The following is a 9,909-nucleotide window of genomic DNA, read 5'->3' on the forward strand; positions in this document are numbered from 1 at the left end:
GGAATAACTGATGGAAATAATGCAGGATCCCCCCGGCTGTGACATCATAGCAGTTGATTATGAATTCCTTAATAATCTGACATGACGACACAGCAGGAGGGTAGATCACTGAGAATGGGAAATTGTTGCTGATGACTTCTTATTCTTAAGGAAGACGGCCAGCCAGCAGGGAGCTGAAACACTAAACGCCCACTGAAAAGCTATGAATCCGTCCTTGTGTATTATAATGGAGACAAGTACAGCTCAGGGTTAATAGCCACCGATAATCAGAGCCGGCCAGCTAGCAGGGAGCTAAAACACTAAATGCCCACCGAAAAGCTATACATCCTTCTTTGTCGACAAGTGGCTGATGTGGAGGAACCAGTGTTAAAATACAACGAGGTGATAACACTTTTGTAAACGCCAAGGGCAGTGACAGCCTGAAGGGTCTCTGCAAACGCAGCTTGTAAGGCGAATGCTGCAATGCGCACATTGTAATGCCCAGAGCGAAAGTGATGTATAAAGGAATGCATTGGTATTTGTATGTATTTTATTTATAAAGCGCAGCCAAGCTCTGGGGCATCTGGGTGCATATCTTACATAAATCATATGTTACAGCATTACAGGAGATATAAGGAGAAGTATACACAGTTACATGCATAAAGACATAATTATAAAAAGAATAGACAATATTGTGTACAGAATATGCACATAATTATATGCATAGTTATATACATAGTTATAAACAGAGTAGACATAGTTGTATACAGAGTATACGCAATTATAAACATAAAGACATAGTTGCATACAGATAAGTTGCTGCAGTAAGTTATCTGCGGTGTAGTGTAAACACAAAGAGAGAGCAAGGTCTCCTGTTCGATGAGCCAGGTTTTAGCTTTTTCCTGAAATTATAGTAGGATGGTTCAGCTCTTAGAGTTAAAGGTATGGTGTTCCACAATTTAGCTGCTAGGACAGGGAAACTGCTCCCTCCTGCCTTCTGTAGTTTGAATCATGAGGGTATGAGGCAATTGTCTGTGCAGATCTGGTGGGGCGGTTGAATATGTGTCATGCAAAGTTTTCAGAGAGGTATCTTGGCGCTTGGTTCGCGAGGCACTTGTGGGTGAGTGACAGTGTTTTGAAAGCAAACCTTTGATTGATGGATAGCCAGTTCAAGTTGCGTCTGGTGGTGGAAACGTGGTGGGATCTAGGAATGTTCAGTGCTGATATAATAGCGTTATTTTGAATTACTTGCATCTTATTTATGTTCCTTTGGTTGGTACCCAGGTAAAGAGCATTGCTGTAGTGCAGTTTAGATAGGACTAGAGCTCTGGCTACTGTTATGCAGTTCGAGGAGGTTAAGAATGATCTGCAGGTTGTGATCAATTTGCAGGTGTAGGCCGTGGAGGATGCAGTCACATTAATTTCTTTAGTTAACGTTAGTGCAGCGTCTAAGTACATACCCAGGGTTTTCACATCCTTAGATACCTTGATGGTGTTGCCATTGATGCTGAAGGAGTTACATTTAACGTCCAGTTTGTTGAGTTTATTTGAGATTCTAAGAGGAATAGCTCTGTCTTATCATCATTAAGACAGAGCCAATGTTTGGTCATCCATGCTTGTATGATAGTGTAGATGTGATTAATTGCTTTAGACTCAATAGTGTAATCCCCTGTGATGGGGATGAGTTTTGGGTGTCATCGGTGTAATTAGTGTATTGACAACCAAATAGTCAAGGTCACCGTACAGGGGTTTAGTAAACACATTATATAAAGTTGGAGACACACAGGATCCCTGGGGGACTCCACAAGTGACTGGAGATGGTTCAGCCGTGGCTGCCGGTGCGAAGACCCTCATGGATCTATATACTAAGAATGATTGGATCCATTTGTTGGCTTTTTCAGAAAAGTGTGCAGCTGAATTTAGGTGATTGCAAAGGACTTTGTGGTCTACTAAGTCAAAAGCAGCAGATAGGTTTAGTAATAGGAGTATGGCAAGTTTGCATTGTCCTTGAGTTCTTCAATTTGTGCCTTAAGGTCAATCAAGGCCATTTCAGTACATGTCTGGGTTTGAAGCCTGATTGCCTGAGACCTAGGAGGTTATTAACTTCAAGATGTTCTTGAATCTGCAGGTAGGCTGCTCTGTCTAAGATTTTCAGTAGAAATGGAACCGTGGTGATTGGTCTGTAGTTGGTTGGCATACTTGAATATAATGTTGTTTTCTTTAGAAGGGGAGGACCCAAGCATCTTTTAGGTTGTTGGGGATGGTACTGGTTTTGTAGGGGGCGTTGATTAGAGAAGTGATGAAAGGAGCCAGTTCCTTGGCTGCTTCTGTAATGATAGGCGCAGGGCAGATGTCCCCCTGGCATTTTGAGGGTTTGAGTTTAATGATTATTTCCTCAACTTCTTTACTGGAGAGAGGCAAAAACATTAAATGGTTTGATGGTATTCGGGATAGGGGCTGAATGGGTGGGTTGCGTTGTGTTAGATGAGAGACTGAATTTCTTGGTTTCTATTTTGTCTTGTAGAATAGTTATTTTGCCACATAATGCTTTTTGGATATTGGTGCACCAGGAGGTGTCTGCAGTGCACGTATCTGGGGGAGGCACTGGGGTTTCCAACTCTTTAAGAATGTTGAAGAGTTCTTTAGAACTTGATTTTTTTTTCTTTATTGTATATTGGTTTAAAAAAACCTTTACAAATTTTCATTAAGAAGGCATAAAATAATAAGAATGCAGTTATGATTTAAAACAAGCATCTTTAGCCAACATTTTACACATAAAATAAACATTTTTTTTTTCAGTCCCCAACTGCATAAAACATTTCTTTCGTAAAATAGACTCATTCCAGTCTTCAATTCAATTCATTTCTTTCAACTAAAAAAAACGGACTTGAGACCTTCTATGCAACTTTGCATACATTTGCCAAAAACGCTATCACCCTTATTTTCAATATGATGTTGCCACCATGTAGCATTTCGAACCATAATTGCTCTCTGAATACACACGAGGTGTCAGTTACAAATTCCGCAAAGTAAGCAAGTCTTTCCTTCTTTAACATAGGACAACCAAGTAACAAGTGTGACAGTGATTCCGGAAAATCTTCATGCATACAGAATCTGCACACTTTCATATTCTCTGGGATCAGTTTTCTTACTGCTCCTATTTCATTAGTATTCATAACGTTCAATCTGAATCTCATAATACTATGTCGCAATTTCCGCGATGGATATTTTACCAGATACTGCTCAGGTTCGGGAAACCATTTCCAGATGGATAATACTTGCGCATACAGTTTTGAGTTTATTATTACAGAATTATTCGCTTGATTTAGTTTGGCTTATTTGTTCATTGTAGGTGTTTTTCTTAGTCTCAAATATAGTCTCTTTGCAGTTGAGAGCAGCTATAAGGTATTTATTTTTGTTGAGGGCTATGGCCGACTCTTCCAGAGACCTTCAGCATTCCTTTTGATTTTGCTTAGGGATCTAAGGTGTGGGGTAAACCATGATTTAAGATGCGAGCAGGGTTTGGCTTTTTGAAGTTTAATTGGAGCAATGGCGTTGATGGCCTTAAGTACGGTGTGGTTACAGAGGTCGACTAGGGCAGTGGGCTCCAGGTGTGAGGTTGTGGGGTTGAGGATAAGCTATAGCAAGGGTAGAATTTTCTCCACAGTGATATCGCGATTGTTCCTTGTGTATGTGGGGGGAGAGAGGTTTTTGTGGTTTGCCTGAATACTTTCCTTTATGGCAAAAGAGATAATGTGGTGGTCTGACCAGGAGCAGGGTGTGTTATCTAGTTCAGTTTAGTTTAGTGTATTTATTTGTAGATTGCACCAAGCCCTGAGGCATCTGGGTGCTTATCTTACAGGTTACAAAGCAGGAAAACAATATTTATACAGATTACACAGTAACAGATATACAAAAATACATTAATGTTAAGAAATCAGTTTGGATGCTAAAATATACACAGGTCTATCAAAAAAAGAGTAACAACCGGATTAGTAACAGGCAATACAGGTAGAGTCATGAGGATAAATTAATGTCATGCTCCATTAGCCATAACTTTACATTCTTTCTGAACAAGTGGTAAGAGGGCTCAGATCTAAGAGTTAAGGGAAGAGCATTCCAGTTTCTAGCTGCTTAGACAGGGAAGCTGACCCCTCTTGGTCTCTGTAGTTTGAACCTGGGAATTTTGATACAATGGGCCTCATTACAAATTTGGAGGTAGCCATGCCTGCAATACAGGCAGGCTACCTCCAAACTTGTGAAAAAATCCGGCACCCACGAATGGGCAATAACTGGGGTATTTCGGCCCCGCCAGACCCGGTAATTGCCCTTTCGTGGGTGCGGTAATCGGGTGATCCCCATTCCCATTTGAGCCATAGGGCTCAATGGGAATGGGGATGCCTTTAGCACCGGCGCCAATCATTACGGTGCCTGTGCTACAGGCATGCTGTGCTCGCGGGTGCCTTTCATTCCATCAGGTCAAACCTGGCGGAATGAAAGGCACCCACGAGCACAACTTAGAGTTTGCCGGTCCGGATACAATGGTACTAGCAAGCTTACTGGTACCTTTGTATCTGGACCGGCAAACTCGTAATGATGATGCCCATTGTGATTGGGCGGCTCTGGTTGGACGGGCTGGTATGTTGCATTGGAAACTGTTGGAGAGATACTTAGGTACCAGGTTGGCAAGACACTTGTGTGTAATAGACAGGGTTTTGAAAGCAATTATTTGATTGATGGAGAGCCAATTAAGATGACCTCTGGTAAAAGAGATATGTTGCGACCTTGCGATGTTTAGGGCTGATCTAATGGCACTATTTTATAAGACTTGCATCTTATTTAGGTTCCTTTGTGAGGTGCCTAGATGTAATGCATTACAATAATCAAGTTTTGAAAGCATTAGGGCTATTTCTAGTGTGATACAGTTTGTGGTGGTTAGGAATGGTCTACAAGCAGTGATTAATTTAGAGGTGTAGGCTGAGGAGGAGGCAATTCCTTTAGTTTGTCTGGTTAATGATAACTCCAAATCAATGTAAATACCTAAGGTTTTTGCCTCCTTAGAGATTTTGATTATGTTTATCAATATTGAAGGAGGCAAATTGTTTATCTAATTTGTTCAATTTTAATGAAGATCCAAGGAGAAGCAACACTGTCTTATTGTTAACACAGAGTCCATGCTTGGCCATCCATGCTTGTATAATCAGGAAAATATCATTGAGTGTTTTGCTGTCTGTAGCGTAATCACCAGTGATGGGGATGAGTATTTGGGCGTCGTCGGTGTAGTTGGTATATGAGACACCCAAACAGTCAAGATCATCAAACAAAGGCTTGTTAAACACATTGTAAAGTGTTGGGGGCACACAGGAACCTTGAGGGACACCACAGTTGATTGGTGTAGGTTCAGCAGCCGCTGAAGGTGCAATGACTCTCATAGATTTATTATTTAGGAACGACTGGATCCAGGCGTTAGCTTTATCCGAGAAGTGTGCAGCCGAAGTTAGATGGTTGCAGAGGACTTTATGGTTCACCAACTCGAACGCAGCCGACAAGTCTAGTAAGAGGAGCATGGCTAATTTGCCTTTGTCTTTGAGGGCTTGAATTTGGGTCTAAAGGTTAATCAGTGCTATTTCAGTCCCATGTCTGGGTCTAAACCCTGATTGTCTGAGACCGAGCAGGTTGTTGGATTCAAGATGACGTTGAATTTACAGATAGGCTGCACGATCCAATATTTTGAACAGGAACGGTACTGTGGTAATGGGTCTGTAATTTGAGCGATTAGACAAATCTAGAGTAGGCTTTTTTAAGAGCAGAAGTACCCAAGCATCCTTTAAATTATTAGGCACAGTGCTAGTTTTGAATGAGGCATTAATGAGAGATGTAATAAAGAGAGCACGTTCCTTCGTTGCCTCTTTAACAATTGTGGCAGGGCAAATATCTCTCTTGTAGTTGGAAGGTTTTAGTTTCAAAATAATGTCCTCTACCTCCTTAGTGGAGAGGGGGGAGAAGTTGAATTGGTTATGGTGGTTCTGTTCTTGCGAATTGAAAATAGGAGTGGATGATGCGTTGTCGAGTTTTTTTTATTCTATTTTTCTTTGAAGCATGGCAATTTCATCTTGTAGGGCTTTCTGTATATTAGTGTACAAAGAAGTATCTTTAACACATGTGTCTGGTGCTGGGTCAGGAGATTCGAGTTCTTTGAGGATATTGGAGAGTTCCTTAGTGTTAGATGTTGCGTTAGAGATACGGTCATTATAATTGTGTTTTTTTTGCTAGGACAATGGCTCTTTGTAATTGAGGGATGCTAATAGAAAATGATCCTTATTTTCTGATGACGGGAGACTTTTCAAGAAGGTTTCTCTAATTCTTTTCAATTTTTGAAGAGACCTAAGATGCGGGGTGTACCATGCATTAAAGTGTGCCCTTGGTTTGGATTTGTGTAATTTTAGCAGTTCTATTGTGTTGATAGCATTAAGTATGGTACTGTTATAGAGGTCAATTAAGGTAGTGGGATATGTGATAGTCATGGAAGGGTTGATGATAGGTTGAAGAAGAGGCAGTAATTTTTCAGCTGTTATATTGCGTTTGTTTCTCGTACTCATAGGTGGAGCTGTTATTAATTAATTCTGCTGCATACCTTCCTTTATGAGGAAAGAGATGAGACAATGGTCTGACCAAGCGCAGGGTGTGTTAGACAAGGTGTTTATGTCGCAGTTGAGGTCCGCTAGCCAGTCTAGGGTTCTGCCTTTATTGTGAGTTGGTTCAGTTATACGATGTCGGAATCCTTGTTCAGTGAAAGGGTTAGCGATAGCACATGCTTTAGAATCTTTAGGATCCTGAACGCCAAGGTTTAGATCACCCATAAGGATAACTTGGGAGTTGATTTTAATGTTGGTCGATAGAAGAAGGAAACTATCTTCTTCAAAGGCAGAAGTGGGGCCAGGTGGTCTATAAATGAGGTGGATGGTGATCGTATGGGAAGGTGAGGTTGGTAATTTAATGGATAATAGTTATGCAGATGGTAAGGTCTAGTTGGCGATGATCCTTAAATCTCTGGATGTTTTGTAGATAAAGGTGATACCCCCACCTTTGGATGTGTTAGAATCTCGGTCATGGCGGATGATAGAGTATGTGTTTGGGATAGCCAAGACGAGGAAGGGTCCTGAAGCAGCATGAAGCCACGTTTCGGTAATTGCTATGAAGTCAAGGTTGTGTGTTATTATGTAGTCAGCAATGTCTAACACGTGGGCTGATAGAGATCTGGCATTGATCAGAACCCCCTTGATAGAGGATGGGGTAGTAACTTGATTACCTTTGGATTGTGAAGCCTTTTGTTTGACTGCATGAGTATGAGGTTTAGATGTCTTAGGTGAGCTGTCTGCAATAGTATTGTTTTTCGTGATGGGACAGGTGTGCTGCTGTGTAAACCTGGAGCATAGTTGCAAATTCCTTTAATAAATTGTACAGGGAGTGTAAATTGTGGGCATTAAGGTGACTTGGCTAGGCCAAAGGGTAGATCTACTATGCATGTGGTTGTATGTGGGTGGTAGTGTGGTGGGCTAAATGAAGGATGCAAAAAGTGGATAAGGCTGTGGGACTCTTGCGTTAGGTGTGATGCCTGAGGTGGGCAATGTCAGAGATGAGGTGCTTATAGATGTCTTAAGGCAGGGAGGTAAGAAGGCTGAAGATGGTATATGGTCTGATGGCGGTAGGCTTAGTGCCTTGGAGACTAGGTGAACTGTAGGTGGTGTTGTGATTCACGGGTGGCAGAGGATGGCCGAAACTAGAGGTAACCATGGTGGACAGGTATATAGTCATCGGCGTGTGGCAAATTAAGGTGTAAGCTATGGTGGTTGGTAGCATACGCATGGCTAGGCACCTTATCTAAAGAGCGGGGGCTGATATGCTAGTTTTCAGAGGATATGCTCTTGAGGTTATCACAGACTGCAGATTGTCTTGAATTACTGTGATAGTGGCCTAGATGGCAGTGGTCAAATCCCGCTGTACTGTCACTTAGTGCTAACATGAGTGGAGGATCAACACTCTCAATACAGACATGCTGATAAGTTAACCATCTGTGCTAACATTATAGACACGCTAATTGTAAACTAATGAGCAATGCTAACTGCTATTATACAAGACAGTGTGCAAAGTGCACAATGCGTAGCATGAGAGGTGTAAATCTACTAAACAAGAGATACGACAGTAGCTACTATGCAGGACTAGGGCTTAAGGCAGAATAGTACGTAGTAGAACGTAGGATGCCATAGAAAGACTATGTACGCCAGATGCAGACAACAGTAAAAATGCCAACTGCTAATATTTATCCGCATGCAAAACGGAATACAAATCACACCATAAGTCGTAGCATATAGTCATGTGAATGTCAGAATTCTGTTAATGTGACACTTAATACTGGCAGACAGCGTGAAGGGAGGAAAACAATTTGTGGAGCAAATATCGTGCTCACTAAGGTCCAAAAATATATTTATATCCAAGTCTTAGTCTTAAAGAGTGAGTAGTGGCCGGGACACTCACTGGCAGATTTGCCGTTACTGCAGATATTGGGACTGGGGTGGTGTATGCTTGTAATCGGCAGCATGTGCTTGGGGGTAAATGGGTGAATATATGCTTACCCTGCTGATCGTAGCTCGAGCTGATGGAAGTTAAAGGGTGCAGCATGGATGAGCCTGTGGGCCCGCTGCAGCCCAGACAGGCACAGACAGGCTCTGGCCTTAAGAGGAGGGCCTTTGGAGGTGGGGCCGGCTTACGCCTTCCAGCGGCAACAAACACAATAAGAAAGGTGAACACACCAATCGGAGTGAGAGGATCAACTGGCTCTGTTGCTAGGCTACAGATAAACAAAAAGTGGCGGCTTCTAGGCATCTAGGATGTTTATGTCTGATTATGTCACAAGTAAGGTCAACCAACCAGTCTAGAGAAGAGACAGTAAATGTTCCACCATTGGATGCGCTGCCAGCTCACACAAATTGTACATATGCAATATTAAGTGTCGCCATTGCTGCAAGTCCATATACAAAAATGTATTTCGACCGAGACTCAGATACATTTTTGCATTATTTAATTATGTTCATTTTCCGTGTTCAAATGCCAGAGTTGTATGCCCAAATGACAGAGTTGTATGCCAACACGTGTTTCGACCTCCACAGGTCTTTTTCAAGGCAAAACTCCAATAGGAAGTCTCTCTGATAGATATCAGTTTATGAATAAAAGCAAATGTTGACGTGAAATCTGACGTCCTGCACAGCTTTATTGCTGTTTGGTCCTGGTGAATTATTGGCGTTCTATGTCAATGAAGTACAGCCAGCCCTTAATGGCAACACACAAATATACTGCCGTCTGCGCACGTCTGTCCAAACACAAGCAAGCAAGACATAGAACGCCAATAATTCACTAGACCGATCAGCAATAAAGCTGAAGGTGAAAGTGAAAGCCTTGGCATGGCAAACATCGACTGCAGGCCTCACTGTTTTTGTTGCAATCTACCATTGAAAAATAGGAGTTAGTCCCAGAGCAGCTAGATACCAATCACAGGCACCCTATCCTATCTCTTTCTCGCAGCTTCTATCATCAGAAAACCCAATCTCCAGGTAATCACAATCAATCACTAAGAACCTGTCCCAGCGGGAGCAACCAAAGTAATGTTGTGCCTTAACCAAGCACTTCAGCTGGTTTGCACTCGGGTATTTTGGTCCACAATAATTCTCAAACCCGCAAAGGACACACTCAGTCGACACAATACTGACAGCCCCATCTACAAACAGTAGGATGAGCTCAGTGACATACTGTACCAGAGGGACTACTAGATCTTTAATATAAAGGTTGGAATCCAACCATCAAAGTCACAATCTTGGTGGAGTCGGGATCTTGGCTGGCTCCACCAAAAGCAGTGCTCACCCCTTGAGCTGATAG

The sequence above is a fragment of the Ambystoma mexicanum genome, chromosome 3q (assembly GCF_040938575.1).
Source record: "Ambystoma mexicanum isolate Mex_15411 chromosome 3q, UKY_AmexF1_1, whole genome shotgun sequence".
In the NCBI taxonomy this organism is placed as follows: domain Eukaryota; kingdom Metazoa; phylum Chordata; class Amphibia; order Caudata; family Ambystomatidae; genus Ambystoma; species Ambystoma mexicanum.